Raw genomic sequence first — 19,207 nt, 5'->3', positions numbered from 1 at the left:
GTACATTATTTCGTTTGAATATTTAAAAACAATCACAATGAAGCCGTAAAAAGGTTAAAAAAAAATATATATATATATATATATATATATATATATATATATATATATATATATATATTGGTATATATATATATATTGGTACATTCACATCGACCTTCTATATTTTATTTATTACCGATCCTCTTTCCATTAGTATGTTGCATTACTTCATGGCTATTGACAGTATTTATACCGTGGCTGGGCAAAGTTTATCATAAAACGAATTTCTTTTCTTGCATCTGACTAAATATCTTTACAGCAACTTTTGCATTTTACAGCATCGATTACACGCGGAACAGAAATAAAATTAAAACTGAAAACTGCATCAATTTCCGTCATCTTTTCTCAATGTGAGATGAGTACGCTGTGCTTGCTTGTAGAACAGGAACACACAAATTTAGGTATGTGAAGACCTGTGATTAGATCACAATACCATGCTGCTAATTATTTATGTCACGTACTGCTCAAATTTTATGTATATTGTCCTGTGCCAAAACCCAGAACTTGTAAAAACATATATCTTCTCAATTTGGCAAAAGAGACACGAGATGATAAAGCATAGCAGACAAACCACTGATACTGGGCGTTTGAAATGAATTTTTACAAGTAATAATTTAGAGAATCAAGTTTTAAAGAAGTCTTTTATACACACCTAGATATATCATGTGGCTGGGCGATGTATGATTATTCTACAATAAATTATGCCCGACAGGGATATATGCCTCAGCTGCATATAAATACAACTGAGAACCAGGCACGGGTAGGGCAGCACACCCACTGGACCGATTTTTTTGCGGACATGTAATACATCGAACGGGCTTTACCACCTCCCCCCCCCCCAAATTATTAAAATATCAATTTTTCCATTAATGTTTTACTCTGCACATATTTTTCATCAAAAGATCAAGACATATCGTTTCTTGAGAAATAGGAAACTCTCCCCACCCGTTCCACAATCATATTTACTTTTTAATTAACATATTACTGTGAACGAGTTGGGTTGGGTGGCGGCTAGTACCTGTGTTAAAATCTGAAATTTAACTGAAGAGAATTGTTAAATATTGTCTATGTTGGCACTGAAATGGTTGATAGGCTCCTAAAACGCAATTTTAACTTTGCACAGCTAACACAATTTCCCGCCATCGCTACCCAATGAGGTATAGTATTGCATCTCAGCATTAGGGGATTCGCCAATGCAGGGATAATCTCATACTGCTCACCGGTCTTTAAATATGAATGCATAAAAAGACAAAAACTTGGGTACCAGAACTTCTATACTTTATTTGTTACTGGTACTTTCTTTCTAATGTTATTTTAGCTAGCATTTTACGTTATGGTGCATTTAAGGTAAGATATTTAAATAGACACTACATGAAATGCATGGTGATCTAAGTTGTGGACCTGAACTGACAATTTTTACCACCAAGTTTGAGAAAATAATGCAGCCTCTCCTTTCCTCTCCCCTGAGTCTTTTATATTGCATGTCCCTATTGATACAGTAATACAGTAATGATAGCAATTACCAATGTGCGAAAATTTCATAAAGCCGATCTGTACCAAAGGAATGCATCTTTTATATTATTATCAGAACAGAAACTATTTGTAATATGCGTCAGTCACTCACCGTTTTATGTTTGTTTTTTTCAAAGGAGAGATGAGCATGTCCTCGATGTCAGGAGAGCATAAACTTTCATACTCAACAATACGATTGCCTATCATCAGCTCACAATACTAAGTTATTATTATTATGTTTATTCAAAGATTGAGGTGAAAAAACTGTTGCGTCGGTCTACCATACAGTTTATGTAATGTGCATCTTATTGGCATCCTTTACCAACATTTATCTATTTTAAATCGCCTCACGTTGGTCTGTCACAAGAAGCTGTGTGTGAGAAATCACTCACACAGTATAGGAGCTTAAATAAAGCTATAACTTGATTATTATCATATATAAAAAATGACCAAGATTATACAGTTAACATAATGCAATTTTATTCATTTTTCTCAATTTTTAAATCATACATCACAGATTTTCGGGTTTCAAAGCACAAAACTATTATTAAATGTACTAATTTAGAGAAATGTAGAAACGTGTTCGAAAGAAGACTGTCTCTTTAACATATCCTGCAATGTATTAGATCAAGTTAGAATCATTTTAAATGCTTGTACCTAATAACAGTTATTAAAGCAACTACCGACGTGCACAACGCCTAGTCGTACCAGAGGATTGCATCGTTTAGATTATTATCAGAACAGAAATGAAGTCTAATGCCTGCCAGATACAGTAAATTACAGTTTTTAAATAGACCAACGATGTGTGGAGAGCATTTATAAACGTTCAGATCCTTTCACACCTTTCAGACAATACGGTAACCTATCATCAGCTCACAATACTAAACCATTATATTACGTACAATATTTTGAAAGTTTGCCTCTTAGAGGCATTTGTTAAATCCATTTTAGTACAGTTTTTTTGTTAAGTGTACCTAAGTGTCATTCTTTACCAATATTTATCTATTTCTATTGCCTCAGGTGGACCTACCACACGGTGTGTGCGAGGAATCACATTCACTGAATGGGGGCTTAAAAAAAGACGCATTTAGCTAAAATACACAAATAAATGAGCTTGCAATGATATTTTCCTTTTAGATTAATAATTTTTCGGGTATATTTGTCATGAATAAGTTATATTAATTCAGCATCAGTGCATACGTAGATCTAGCCCAGACAGATAATGTTTAGGTTTCGAACCACATATAGAACTTGGTCAAAAATAATTTGTCGTTCTTAGTATATATGCACATTTTTCAGATTTTCGTTTAGACGATTATCAGAAATAAACCACGCCCCTTTTTTGTAAACGACAAATTAAAAAAAGGACAGAATAGAATTTTATAGGAAATATACACTGAAGCAAATGCAATGTACACATGTAGGAAGAGAAACCCGCTTCCTTCCCAGTGTGAAGGGAACAGAGGTCAGGATTCTTTGTCCTTTGAATGCGTGTCCTAGGTCCCCTGTTCCTAGGAAAGCATGTCCTCGGAAACAAGTTCCTGGGACTAAAAGTCCTGCAGAAAGAGTTCGACGTCTTAGTTGGAGACATTTACCCAACTATTAATAGTTGTTTTGTAGAAGAAATACTTCTGGATTATTTTACGTGATTTAACGTGAGAAAGCGCTCTTTATAATTACTCTCATAGCCCAGTATTCACTTTATTCGGCTTAATTAAGATTTTAAAATAAACGAAAGAGAGCCTACAAATTTAAACTTTCATTGTATTTCAAATAACTATAGACAGCATACAGGTACATTCACCATTCACATTAAAATATCTCGACATAACAGACCAGAATTGATATGTAATATATGGCAGTCACAACACATTTTATTTTCAAAAAAGGAGATAAGCATGTCAGGAAAGATTACAGTGTCAGACCTCATAATAACGTGTACGTATGATCAGCTCACAATACTTAGCCATTATTGTTGTGTAAATTTAAGGGTGTTAAACCTTTAGGCTAAGTATCCCCAAAAGTTTGAAAATTTGCCCCTGGAACGACTCCTGTTGAGTTAATTTAGTGCAGTTTTTTGTTAAGTGCATCTTAGTGTCATACTTTACCAACATTTATCATTTTCAGATTGCCTCAAGTGGGCTTGTCACAAGAAGATGTGTGCAACAAATTATATTCAGTGAATAGGAGCTTAAAAAGAAGACGCATTTAGCCATAACAAATGTACAAACATAGTTTAATCTGTAATGGTATTTTCCTTTTAATAGCTTAAAACTGGTTTTAGGTTTATTCGTTAACAATTCAGCATCTTTGCAAACGTACGTCTCCATTCTGGTCCTCATATCAAATTCTGTCCTTTAGCTCTAAATTGTTTCTGGGAGGCTCTGTTCTGGTCCTGCGCCTGTGAATGTCCATCATGCCGCGATGAAACGTGTTCCCAAAACGTGTCCTTGAATGGCTCTCTTTTGGCCCTGAAAATTTTCAGCTGTCTTTATTTGGAAACCTGCTAGTGCGACGTCCAGGGGAAGGGGGTTACATGTAGGCTAGTTACGTGTAGTTTAGCAACCAAATTAACGGTCATTTGGTTGATCCGCAAGATCAACAGGCTAACTGGGTGATATTTTACAGCGTAAATTAAAAAAAAGATAAATTGCAGAATAACCCTGTGCTCCAAGAACATCGCTTTTATTTATTTATTTCCTTTATTCGTCCACCCTACCGAGGTCCGAAAGATGAGGAGAGACCGCAGATTCACTTTTGGAAACATGGCAGGTCACAAAACTATTAATTTATAGGGTTTAGCTCAAGAAATACCCCTCTCCGAGAAAACTACAGATATACGCCCATCCTGTTTCCTTCGCGTCCTTATTATAATCTTTGTCGTGTTCTCCGTGTTCCTTATTTCTGTAGCACGCTCATGCGTTCCAGGTAAAAATCTTAGTTTTAGTTCATTCAATAAGGGATGGTTTCCAACCTGCGCGGAGTTTTATCGACTGCATAAAACTAGAATGGTACTCTGTATATTTCACGAATATCACGGCCATACACGACGATCTTCTTTTAATTTAGCCCTAAAACATAAACCACTTCAGTTGGTTTGGAAAACTTACACGTAAGGAGATCTTTTATAACGATGAACTCATTCATTGTGGTTTTTACAGTTATGTTTATGCCCCTGTTGAGTATTGTTAAAATACAATAGAAAATATTTCTCCTTTCTCCAGTTATTACTTGCTTTTCACTACGATGAAAATAGTAAAAGAAAGCAGTAACCAGAAAATGGGCAACCAAGATGGCCAGTCAGTTTTCCAAAGTACTCAGTATAAGAATGATGGTTACACAGTCAGAAATAAAAATAAACACACACACACATACACACACGGCCAACATGCAATATCTTTGTAAAATTTTCAGATTCAATTTAAGAAACATCGCATCTTTAATTCCACGATACTGGTAACAACATGGCGCCGATCTTGTGAGCACGCTTACCGCTTAGAATATTATGCAAAGTATTTTACTAAACATTCCTAAATAGTGAAAAATGTTACATTAAACACATACAAAAATCATTAGGAAAAAGTACACTTAACTTCAGAGAGTTGGGGAAGCACGCTGCATGCGATCCTGATCGGCGAATAAACAGCAATGACATGAAATCGTCTCTTGTGTTCACGCTTTCCGCTTAGAAAATACATGTTATTTTACTTCATAGTCACAAAGTTTGGAAAATGACATTTTCAACACATACAAAAATTACCAGGGAAAAATACAAGCGCAACTGTAACTTCACAGAGCTGGGAAAGCACGCTGCGATCTTGAATCACCCGTTAAACAGAACAGCTATGAAATGAAAGCGTTTTTCACGCCAAAAAGTGGAGACCGGATATAACTTATTTAATAAGTCGTATTTAATATTTATGTGACCGGGTCATTACGTCATCAGTGGAAATTTCCACTATTTAGCAAACACTATTGAGAAAAGAAACTACACACTAGCTGTGGTTTCGCTGTCGTGCGAGTCTGAAGGAAATAAAACAGGATTGGGTCATAACATCTGTGATTACACCCTCAGATGACAGGATTTCCTTAAACATTGTTGTTTTATGAAAAGCAGAGTGTATTTCAAGTATTTAAATCCCGAAATTGAACGATCTGTATAGTTCACGTGATTGGGAGATACTTTGTACACCTGAACTAAAGCTGAAAACGGAAACGATAGTAACGGACAACAACCCGTTTTCTTCACCCATCAAAAGTTGCGACGAAGAGCAATTTTTGTTTATTTTTCTAGCGTGCGTGCCGTAAATGATCTCTGGGATTACAAAAAACATGACAATACTTTTCTGACTTGTATGTCTGTGTCCCACATTTTGGCATTGTTTTAATTTCATTTTCGGCTAAGAATTAAAAAGTTTAAAATACACAGCAATGTTTTGAAACACAAAAATGTTTTAATAATAAGACAATCCACCCCCTTTCACATGAAAGCACTCCTACTGTAATCCACATATGACTATTTAAAAAGACTATCAAAGATGGTAACCCATTGTTGTTAGTGGCCCTGACACCCGCCACTGTAAATAGCCTCAACACCAATGCACCACTTGAGGATAAGCCACGTAACGTTACTTTCCGAAAGAATAAAATATAAAAACCCTAATCAATTTCATTGAGCTCATTTAAGTATTATACATATTGTATCGGAGGTGACTTTAAATTGCCCAGACACGGCGGGGAACAGTGCGGATCAGTCTCATCAATCATCAGCTTATAGAAACACAACAGTGAACTACAACCTGGAAAGACGGTCGACAATCTGGTAATGGACAGTGAAAAGACACTTGCTCGAGAAAAGGGATAACGCGTCCCCAACTTTGGATTTCTCTTCAATATAATCGGTATCTTCTTAAGATGTACTCAAGGGATGATTATTTAGTTGCCCAATAAAATCTTTAATGGCTTTATTGTAATTTTAATTTTAATTTTAAAAAAGTACTATGGCGCCATTGGAGAATAATATTTAATCAATACAATACATCATGAGTGGTCAAAGTAGTGAATTCTGGTAGGTGTGACAAGAGTTCCATTGTGCTTTGGGAGTGTAGCAACAATAATCACAATGTCTAAATATTTTGGACAGTTGATATTTCTGCACTAATCCATACTTTAATAAAAGAATTCCTCCCAGGAAATCGTCCTCTATATCACAAAATAAACGTTTATCATATACTATGGAGTATCAACCAACCATATTCCCTAAAAGTAATATATGAATCACATACCAGTTTGATTGTTTCAAGTTTGATAAAATGGACAGGGAAAAGCCCAATATTCGAATAGCAGAATTCTTTATTTTCGACCTGTTTATGGAAATTATGGGTAAAGTAATATTGTGATGGGTAGAATAAAAAATTGATAAATAAAAAATCACATATCGTTTGTCTTGTAATAAGAGTGTTGCATGTATGAGGCAAAATATCTGATAATAAAGCAAATCAATTGGACAGATACAAAACTCTGACAATTAGGCCAAAGTCAACTGCAGGATATGTTAAGGGTGCGGACCACGGTTGTATTTGCTGCTACAAGTAGTTGTATATTGTTATAACGTGTCACTTTCACTGTACCACACACAATTTTGAGTGGTTAAATATGCATTACCTACCGGTATTGGCAGTGTTATTTAGACTATATCTCAATGTTGTACACTAATTACAGATTATCATCACCATTGCAACCATTGCTGAGTGTCGGAAAAAAAAGAGATATGCACACATTTAATGGAATTTTATAGATGCTCCTGAAGGACAATCAATAAAGACAAGATAGTGATTTATATAAAGAAGGTGCAACATCCATTTTAATGTCATGAAACCGTTTTCCCAGAACATGTTGCATATGTATATCTAAGATGAGCGTTACAAATTATTTTAGTACAATGTATATGAAACAAGAAGTAGGGATTATGATAATATCTCTCACATAAATTATTTATTTAACATTATAAACTTATTATCATGGGAATTATTTAACCAAATGTAATTGCCCCTAAAACTTAGTTCTTATACTTAGTGCTTATAGTGCAATTTGGTTATTACAGTGCCATTAAGCACAACTTATACATTATGAAATGATTCTTCATGCATTAGACGAGTTCGAAAATGCCGTCTGCAAAGTAACGGTATTTCCTCAACGCTTCAAGCTTCCTGTTGTTTCCGTCTTCTTTTCTTTTTGGATCCCAAATCCACTGTTTTTCACGTACAGGAACTTCCACGGTCATTTCACACACTTTGCGCACCTCCTCTGCACAGTGCTGCTCAATGGCTTCCACAGAGAGAAACTAGATGGTATCGATAGGTAGCCATCCCATATCCCCGCACTTCCCCATATCATCAAGAGCACCTCACCCCTAGGGACCACTTAGCACACGCACGTACATACACACGTACGCACACATACACACACATCACTGCTTCATCCAAAGGTATTTTAATTTAAAAAAAAGGGGCTTGGGCTGTCCCCCGGGGCTGGTTGATTCTAAATTCTTATGACATTGTAATTTTCACTATCTCCTCTTAGACCATTGCAGATAGGAAACTGAAACTTTTGGAATTGGTAGACCCATCATCAGGGATGTGCATCTGCACTTTGGAATTTTAGTGCCACAGGGTGTTGGGCTTTCCTCGGGGGGTGGTTGATTCTAAATTCTTTTCACATTGTAATATCTGCTATCTGCTCCTAGACCATTGCAGGTAGGAAGTTGAAACTATGGTGATTAGTATACCCATCATCAGGGATGTGCATGGGGACTTAATAATTAAGTAGGGGTCAGAGTATAACAAAAATCTATATCGCCTTAACTTTTAAACATCATAACAAGGCAGACCCATTACCGATTCCTTGATGTTTTCATTACAACTTTTGTCTTTTCCTAAAATAAAGCAAAGGCCTTTAAAGATGCATATGAAATAAATTTTTGCAAGAAAAGCCGACCTAATGCCAGCATATTCATGTAGTTTCAAACAGTATAACTTGAGAGAAGTTACAACAGATAAGATCAGATAAATATAATGGTCCTTGTGAATGGATCGCCTAAAAAATAATACAAAGTACTTTAAAATAATCCTCTGATTCACAGGCAACCAGTGTACCTGTAATTCTTTCAGAATGGGAGTGATAAGGTGTGTACTATTGCGCTTTATTTGACAAGCCAGTCTTGCAGCTGAGTTTTGAATAACTTGTAACTTTTTAATCTGATGGTCACAAATACCAAAGAGGGGACTATTGCAGTAATCTAATTTTGATGATATAAATGCATGTACTAATTTTTCAGTCGTTTTGTTATCTAACACTTTCCTTATTTTTCCAATGCGCCATAGTGCATAAGATGCTGATTTACACACTTCAGATACACGCTTCCCCATTTCTTTCATCGAGGGTAACTCCCAGATCTTTTACAGAACTTGATAGTTTTATAAGAACATCTCCTAGGCAAATGTTGGCATTTGCTGCATTTTTCCTATTTGCCTTGAACCTTGATGTAAACCATATCGACTCATGAATTCATAGTACAGTTTTCCACCAAGTTTTTAATGCGTATTTAGATATTAAGGTTAACCAGGCCCGTAGCCAGCAATTTCAAAATATGTTTTTTTTTCTGAAAAAAGTGGACCATTTACCATAAAACCTTTATGCACCTAGTTCAATTTTCACCCAGAGCAGACCTTTTCCTGATAAAAAGGGTGGTTCGTTCAAATCATTCAAAACTCCTTGGCTATGGACCTGTGACCTGGCAGTTCAGTTTTATCTTTTATTATTTTGTTAATGAACCTTTTTTTTATCAAATAAATTAAGTTGTTGCTGCCATTTAGATTAATGAAAATTAAGACCACGGTTCCATAACAGGCCATATTACCCTTTATGTCTCCTTGATCTAAGCCGATGTAAGAAATAGGATCCGTCCTTTAAAAGAATGGAACAAACTCAAGTGTGATGTTTGAATTTTGGCCGATGATGGCCGCTTTTATTGGAAGTCCCATTAATAAAAAAAAATAAAGCGTATTATTAATAAACATTGAATTATGTTGATAGATGATATAAACATTATGTGTGCGCCAGAAGAATCTACATTAAAGTTATAATTCCACACAAATAGTGCACACATTTCAAACTGTGGCGCCAAACTTCCCTTGCTGGTTTTTGTATTTCTAACAATCTGGCTAAGCAATTGTTTGCTGGCTTTTGACTTCTACAATTCCTATGCAGCTATAACAGAAGGCACACACTCAACTCTGTTAACTTATCTGATTTTTTTCAGTGAATCCCCAAGTAATGCAAGGCAGACAATGTATAATTCCATCTCGCAAGTAGTGAAAGACTTCAATGTTGGTTTTTGGGCTGGGCAGGCCAAAAATCTTGGAAAACGCATAGCAAAGACACTGACAGTAGAGCTGTACGTGGTATAGAAGCCCATATGCAGAGAAAGACTGGCTAGATTAGTGCAGCTGCCATAGTTACCATTTTAGGAAGGCCATTTAACAAGATGATTTTCAAACTTACTGAAAGATTCAAAGGTCTGAAATATAGCCTGATTAGATTCTTTTTATGGAAGTAATGCTGTTTTTGTGAAATGTTCAATTTTTACATACATGCATTGGTGCTTTCTCTGTGGGACTTGGAACTCACATGGGCATGAAGCCATATTGTTTCTGGATGGCCTTGTTACATGAAGTAGATGATTTAATTTTGCTGATGATTTTCCACTCAATCATTAAATCCTACATAATGCTACATCAATATTGACAAAAAACTGTTTTGTGCACTGTCATCATGAGTGCATAGAAATGCAAACTGTGCTTTTTATTGTTTTGTAATTTACAAGACTGATTCGTAGAATTGACATTTATTTAGATAAATAAAACATTGACAAGGAATTGCTGTTTTTATCCAAAAATTGTTATACTGTGTTTAAACCCTCTATTTTCCATTGTCTAATATAGTTTTGAAAATGAGTGACCAAAAAGTCAATTTTTTGAAAAACATTTCCCCCCCCTCCGACCTCTGACCAAAATAACGATTGTTTGAAAAACAAGTAATTAAAAAATCTGCCTCACTGGACTTCAACAATTCGGCATCACTGGAGGAAACGCGCAGTAGCTAGGCAACATACCTGTATCCGGGGATTTTAATACATAAGTATCACCACTGGTCATGAGGGTTATAAAATCTCAACTTCGGGACATTTTACTTTGTCAGAAACATCACTGACCACATCATCGTTGCCTCCATCGGGGAGCTGCAACATCTCGGCACCAGGGAATTTCGACATCTCATCTTCTGGATAGAGATTTGTCAGCAACAGCGCTGATCATAACATCATTGCTCTCCTCTCTCACTTCTTTCCATGTTGCAGTCTCTTCATCACAGCTGTCATCATCCAGTGTGCTTCTCTGCCCCACTTCCATCTGAATGCTGCTTATCATGGTTTCAATAGATACGTTTCCGTTGCCATACTCTGTTGTTTCTTTTTTCATTACTTCCCACATATTTGCAAGAGAATTGGACAATAAAAGTACATCTTCTTTGCTTGTTTCCTGGGTTTTCAGACGATTGCAGATTTTATCCAGACAATCTAACAGCCTGCCGTAGACTTCTGGGTCTTGCATCTTGCCTATAAACTGCCTTTCTGTATCAGTTGCTAAAGTTGAAAAATGGGAGCTCGCCATTTGTAATAACCAGCCGGTTGGTTATTCAGGTTCTTAGATATCACTTTCACCAGTAAAACAACTAAGACAGGCAGGTGTAGTTTTCTGCTACATGATTTATTCAATCGACTGTACAACTCAGGTCTCTCCTATATCTCTCTATACCTCTCAGTCTATCTCTCCCCTCTGTGGCTCGGACGCTGCTTTGCACTCTTATCTTAATTTACATTTTAAATGAATTTCCATAACTGGCATGCAACATGCAATGCCTATATACATTAAAACTTAATTGTGGATACATTTAAATAATATCTTGATTTACATTTTAAATGAACTTCTCTAACATGCCAGGCCTAAATATATTTAAATAATTAAAACTCAAACAAATATGCATATCTCATGTATGCAAATTTAGAAGACTATCAATACTATTAATGGTTCATTACATTTTGATAATATACAGATGCGAGCTATTAGGTATTACATATAATTATTACATTAATAATTATAAAAATACAGGTATATAGACTTACTAGCATACACTGTACATATGAATTCTGAATTCACAAAAATAGAGGTAATTTAGAATATATAATTGCTATAATTTTATTGGCGGATGAGGCTACAAAATCCACATTTAAGAGATTATTTAAGCATATTCACACTCCTTTGCGAAAACCCCTTTGGCGAGAAACATGGAAAATCCAAAGTAGTTTTGTTCAATAAAAAAAAATTAATAATAATAAAAAAAATGGCTAGAGGAAAAATAAATGGTAAATTGTATAACTTATGTCATCGCTTATGTTTGAACAGAAAGAGAAAAAAGAAAGTGAGTGAATCACATTTAGTTGAACATCCTGCTCCTTTATCAGTTGTGCTTTTGCTTTTCCGTCTCTTGAGCGGTTTCTTTTTTTACGGAAGGAACACACACTTGACGTTTTAAATGTGGACTTATCAAATGCTCAATCGTTTTTTTTTTTCGAAGTCAATTTTTCTTTCCAAAAATTGTGCTCAATTTTGGCTGCTGGTTAACACGCTTTTATAAGATAATATAAGAGTTTGAGCAAAAATGTTCATTAGCTTGGTAGTTGGATTCTTAGTGAAAATTATCAAACACAAGCCGAAAAACATTCATACGAGATAGGAGTTTATTTAGTCATTGGTGTATAAATTGAAATTCACATATATGTGATGATGAGTCAGAGAAATTCCTAAATGAAAATAGAAATGTTTCGAACCGGTAGCAGTAGAGAAAGTAAACAGAAGCTGAAGTATAAAGGGCATGCTTACCGGTTACAAGTGGCCATTTCCACTCCAGCATACAGCTATTGCACACTACAATTCTCTCTTCAACTTCTCTTCAAAGGTTTTATTTAGTTTTTACCATGGATGAGGAAGATGGCAAAAGGTAAGCATGCTTTAAGATGTTCTTTAATATAGTATTTTGAGAAATTGAGACAAGCTGGGGTGTTAGTTGAATTTATTTGACATATTGTCTAGGTTAATTATTTGAACAACTCTTGGTCTGTGTGAACCAAGTTGTTTTCCAAAAGGAAGGTTTCCCTATCGACAGCAAAATGTATGAAAAGATAAGAAAAACTGCTTTAATATTGAATTTGTTCGACAAAGTATCTAGGTTGGTAGTTTGAGTTATCTAAACCTCTTGTCTCTGCGACACCAATTACTCTCCCTAAAAAGTTCTCCCTATGAACATTTTTTTTTGTTCAATGTGGGGGTCCGTCAAACATTTTAAATGTGTAATACATGTAACAGAATGGTATTGTTGCCTCGAGTGCAAACCTGGTGTGATCTCTTTGTAAATGATTAAAATCTCTCTCTCATTTTCTCTCTCTTTTTTCTCCCCCTCTCTTTCTGTTATTTTTTTATCTTTGGCAATGTATACAATGTGTTTACACTTGGAATCAAACCCGCTCCCTCTCGATGGAAGTTGAACTTGTTCTTTATCAAATTACACGTCAAGGTTCTCTTCTTATACCCGAGATTTATTAACCTGTCTCTCTTCCTTCTTTTTTTTACACAGCTCAGTGTTTTGGCCTGCGGCTTGTAAATAAATAAAAGCGTGCATTTTAACATTTGTAATATTCACCACTGGAAGTAATAATAAAAGGACGCATGAGGTAGTAAAAAAGTGACAGAGCTATTTAAAAATGCCATAGTAAAGTGGCAGAGCTATTAAAAATGTGACAGAGTCATTCTTTTATTTATTTGTTTGTTTATTTATGAAAAAGATGCTTATATTGATTGAAATGGTAGCTGTATACGTAAGATTTGAAAAGATAGGTGTTTGTTGTAGTTTTTCATTGAATTGGATGAACAAGCATTTTTATTGATATTAAAAAGAGGTGGTACACGGTTTAGTTGAACGCGTCGCACAAAGGTAAAACAAACGAGGCTCCGCTAACACACAGGTTAGACTAGTGCAATTCACAAAGAGAGGTATGCAAGCCAAATACCTAGAGTATTGTGATGTTGAGTGTTTCGTATACACATAGATTGACTTTGCATTTTTCTTGAAGTAATTTATATTTGAATGATAGAGCGTCCAGCATTTAATGAATGTCGGAATTATAATATGAGCCAGGTACAGTACGTTATATAGTAAAGCAGTATTGTTTGCTGGTCAAGCAACTGTTGTGGTGGCCTATATGTACTTAAACGACCTTAAACAACCTGTTTAGAGCAGGGCCTTTTATAGTCACAACCATCATTTCACAACATTTGTTAAATTCAAAGCTAAACATTTCTACTCTTCATCTTTAAAAAATATGAGTATGTTTTCTTCTAAGTCAAAAAATCTCAGCATTTTTCTGATCCAAAGCTAAACATTACAAAATTTTCTGCGCGTTTTTAAGATTGAATATTTTTCCTTCAGATGAATCACTTTTGTTTTTTAATGTTGAAATGAAACGTATGTTTCACTCTGAATATCAGAAAATATCCGAATGAAACAGAAACATATATGTATTCTGTAGAAATATTTTTCTCTTTAGTGCAAGAAACGACATTTTTATGATTGTTTAAGGATAAACAATACAGTATTCTTTTTCTTATTAGACTGTGAAAATCAGTTTTTTCCTTGTTAAAATGAAAATCCGACCTAATATGCATAAGTATTTTTATCTCTAGTCCATGAAACAACAGTTTTACTTGCTGATTGAAGTTTATTTTTTCTGTTCATCTTTAATACTCAGAAATCGCCCAATGAAAATGACAAATATTTGTTCTCCTTAACGCAATAAACAACAGTTATTTTGTCTGTTTAACGTTAAACAGTGCAGTATTATTTTCTGTTCAGAAATCAGAAATCTCCCGATCAAATTGAAACGCCAATGTAGAAGTACTTTTCTCTTTAGTGCAGGGACGTTTTTTTTTTTGTTTGTTTGTTTGTTTGTTCATTTTAAGTTAAACAGTGCGGTATTTTTTCCTGTTCGACTGTGAAAATTAGCATTTTCCTTGTAAAAATGAAACACAAACACAAAATACAGAGGTATTTTTTTATCTTTAGTGCATGAAACAGCAATTTTTTGTCGGATTCAATTAAAACTTTGTCAGTTCATCTATAGTACTAGTATACACTGTATATATGAATTCCGAATTTACAAAAATGATGGTAATGTAGAATATATAATTGCTATCATTTTCTTGGCGGATAAGGCTCCAAAATGCACATTTAGCATTAGATTATTAAAGCAACACCCCCCCCCCCCCCCCATAGCGGAAATCCTGTGGCGAAAAACATGGAAAATCCAAAGTCGTTTTGTTCATCAAAAAAAAAAAAAAAAAAAAAAAAAAAAAAAAAAAAAAAAAAAAGGAAGAAAAGAAAAGAAAAAATGACTAGAGAAAAAATAAATGTTAATTGTATTACTTATGTCATCGCTTATGTTTGAACAGAAAGAGAAGAAAGAAAGTGAGTGAATCACACTTAGTTGAACATCCTGCTCCTTTATCAGTTGTGCTTTTGCCTTTCCGGCACCTGAGCGATTTCTTCTTTTACAGAAGGAACACACACTTGACGTTTTAAATGTGGACTTTCTAATCAAATGTTCAAACGATTTTTTCGAAGTCAATTTTTCTTAAAGAATTGTACTCGATTTGGGTGTTGGTTAAAGCACTTTTATAAGATAATATAAGAGTCTGAGCAAAAATGTCCATTAGCTTGGTAGTTGGATCATAAGTGAAAATTATCAAACACAAGCCGAAAAACATTCATACAAGACAAGAGTTTATTAAAGGAGAAAAGACTCATAAAAGTCCATTTCTCGAATTCTGAAGATTCAGCACTCAATCTATACACTAGAGGTACGTTTTAATCGATCCCCGCCATTTAAAAATTCTAAAAAAACAATCTAATAGTAGAAAAAAGGCGTTTTAGTAAACCTCGCCTCAATATGCATAAATAAAGCAACATATCTGGGTCACGTGGTGCTGTGAGGACAATTAGGATAAAGGTCTATGAGACTCAACTGAGTTGCATATCTGAAGGTTATTTCATCTGAATGATAAAATAATTAAAAAGATTTATCTTTTTATACCTTGAAATACAAGTTCTGCGTCTGTACACAAAACTTTTTGCAAATTTGTATGCTTTGTCAAACCCAAAAACATGTAGCAGATCAAGGTAAAAGAGCATTGTTTGCTATAAGTAGCCAGGGAAAAATCATTACTTGAATGTTTACTAATTGTGCAGTTACATACGTTAGTATAAAAAATTAAAAAATTCCAAGCACGCACAGCAAAATGTAGACTAACACAAAACATCAAGAACAGCGTAATCACAGCAAATGTGCCCCATATAGTAGCTTTATTTCCATTAATAATAAAATCATCATTTAAGTCAAAAATATTCTGGCGATTTAATAAATTTTCTAATTTACCCAGAACGGTATATTTATTTAAAAGGAGGCTAACTGAAATATAGTTTTATTATTTGTATGTGAAAATTGCCCATGTCACCCTGTTAGTTTGGAGGTCTAAGCTGGATCATGTCCGTGCTAAAATTCCTATAAAGCTGTGCAGGAAAAATTCTTCCTTTGTTTCTCTAGCTCCTCAATAAACCTGGTGTTCAGATTTTAACTAGTACCCCCAGGTCTGCGGGAGCTGCTCATTGAAACTAGCGCACTGGTAGATTTTTACCTGAGATAAATATCGCCATAAAGAGTGCAAGACAAAGGCTAAAGGATAATTGAATGCCATTTAACCCTCTAATTAAGAGGTAAAGGGAGTTCCAGTTAGATGGATGATCAAGATAGGACTTGGAAAGGTAACAGACATTGTTTACCTCAGTTTAATAAAAGTATGCAAGACAGGGTGTCAGCGGTTTAATAAAATAAATCAAATTTCACAAAGAACATGGAGCTCATATGGAATAATCAACAGTACCCTCAAGTCATTCAAATCACAGCTTCACGAGGATTTAGAGGGTAAGAGATGTGAATGAGTATTAACTTTTATCAGAAGCCAGAAAAGTCATCTTACAGGCAGACAATTCAGCTGAGTTTGACAGCTCCGCCGGTGGCACGATTTTCGTCATCTGACCACGTGACCATGTAGCTCATTAACTCGCAGGCCAAGCAAAAAGGATGTTTTTTAGAGTCCAAAATTTACTAAATGAGCTCTTACTTCGTGTATTTTGATAAAGATATCGTTAGTTGGGCATGTTTTCTGAAAAATATTCTCCGTTCAGGCCATTCCGACGGTATGACGCAAGTCCTTAAATTTAAATCCGTTGTATTTTCTTTGATTTTATTTTGATTGTTTGTTAAAACAAAATTAATATCGCAAACATTTAATAGATGTTAAGCATATGAACACCTAAAGGTAAGGTAAACACTGGATCAATAATCACATACTTGTTGACGTCCTTCATAATGGAATGTCGCAAGAGAAAAAAAAATCCCCGCATACAAATAGGACAACAAACATACATTGAAAGATAGCTGCAATCATTAGGGTCTTCTACATAGCTATTTAGGGCTAATAGGAAGTAAAATATTTCCACCAGTTATCACCATGGATAAAAGGAGAGATAACAGGTAAGCTTATGAAAGTATTTACTATGTATATTGTACATGTTACATTTATGGAAATTTAGACGAGTACCTTTTTGGGACGAAAGCCCAGGTGAAATAATGATCGGCCTCGGAACAGCAAAGTGTTTAAAAAAATGGTAAAGGTACTTCACCCTCCGTTAATTGAAATGGTTAAAAATGTGAAAAACAATCACCGCGCCCTACCTATATCTTCAGTGTCCTCTACAGAGGTTAAAGGAGGTTCTCATAAACCAATCGTGCTATCTGAATCGATTAACTTTGCAGGGGTTTAGCTAAATTGCATTCAGTGTAAGAGGCTTAATTGTCTGGCACGCCTACTGAAGCTGCTAGTGGGTGATTAACGATAGCCAATTACCCCTTAGTTACTCAAGTGGGCTTATGGAAATGCAGTCTCGAATTTCATAGGCCACTGGAAAGACAGACCAAGAACGATTGCGGCAAAGTGGTAGAAGAAGGGGAGTTTTCAGGGACCACGTACATCAGCGTACCTCGGGATCTACTGATCGTACAGGTGTATGAGCAGAAAGAATTGTGGATATAAACGAAAAACCGCCATATTTTAATGTTTTAGACTTTTCTATTGTCCGTGATAATTGACGGAATGTACCGGTATGAAAGTTACCCGGTAGATGACCTTTCTTAAACAATTTTCAAATTTTTGAACAAAAAAAAAAAAAAAAAAGACATAAACATCTAAATTCACAGACATATTTACCATGGAGGCTCCATTCTACGTTTATTTCAAGGGTAAGTCCTTCCATGGAACTTTTTATAAAGCTTTTTTAACTGGGTCAGTTTACATATATACCTTTTTATTTATGTTTACTTTCAATTTTAGATATCCTCTGTGTGAACGACGACCGAGACGAAACGTTGAAAATAATGAAGATATGGAAAAATTCTCAAAATACTTAGCAGAGATGATACCTCAAACAAGTGAGCAGGTAATAATTAAAAAACTATTTGGGATTGATTTAGGTCGTGATGAAAAGAAAAGCAAAGAGATGTGTAAAATTCTCAAGGATGCAATTATCAGATCCATTGGTGGAGATAAAACATCAGAAAATGGACAACTTGCACTTATGTGGACAGTTTTTGTTGACATGCTGTTTTCAAACATCGGACCTTATAAATATATGCCTTATGAACATTCCGAACAGGCATTCCACAATATAATGCTCAAGTTAGGGGGTCTCTTTCCAGAGATGAAAGATGAGGTTGCGTTTGTGCTCAAAAGCATTCGGTTTAAGCTTCTGGGTAGCTGTGTTGACGGCCTTGGGATCCCATATTTGTATGACTGGAAGCCTAAAGTTCTACTTGAAATAGCAGATATGGATGCCATGCTAGTGCTCATGCCGCCATTTCTTCCGGCAGTCACGTCTCATAGAGAGCAAGTGACAACAACAGAGGCAGCGTTGCTCGTGGATGGTCATGGCTGTCATCCCGGTTATGTCAAACTTAAGTTCCAGGGCGAACAGCATTGGCTTCGTGTGCCAGGCATTTTGGAACGTGATCAAACCGGGGATGAATATCTGAGCAACAAATCCATGCAATTTTGGATCCAAAACCAGATATCAGAGTTTGGAAAACTTTTAACAACATTTTGTATTAGTTTTAATGGTCCTGCGTTATCACTCACACTGCCCACTATTTTTGGTATCAAAAGCAACGTTTATAGTTGCGATATGGTTGTATCGTTGCCTTGGAAGAAGTTTCCCCATGAAGCAGACGAATGGCTTAGTCGCAAGAGATCGAGCGGTTGGCCTAGTACGGAGCAAGTCAGAGCCGTGACAGAAGTTGGATGTCATCTTGTTCCAGTTGCCAATCCTGGTGATAAAGGTTGCCGAACCGAATGGAGGATCTCTTTTGTTTTGGCAG

The sequence above is a fragment of the Lingula anatina genome, chromosome 7 (genome assembly GCF_051362555.1).
Source record: "Lingula anatina isolate TDL-2025a chromosome 7, LinAna3.0, whole genome shotgun sequence".
Taxonomy (NCBI): Eukaryota; Metazoa; Brachiopoda; class Lingulata; order Lingulida; family Lingulidae; genus Lingula; species Lingula anatina.
This window is presented reverse-complemented; position numbering follows the sequence as displayed.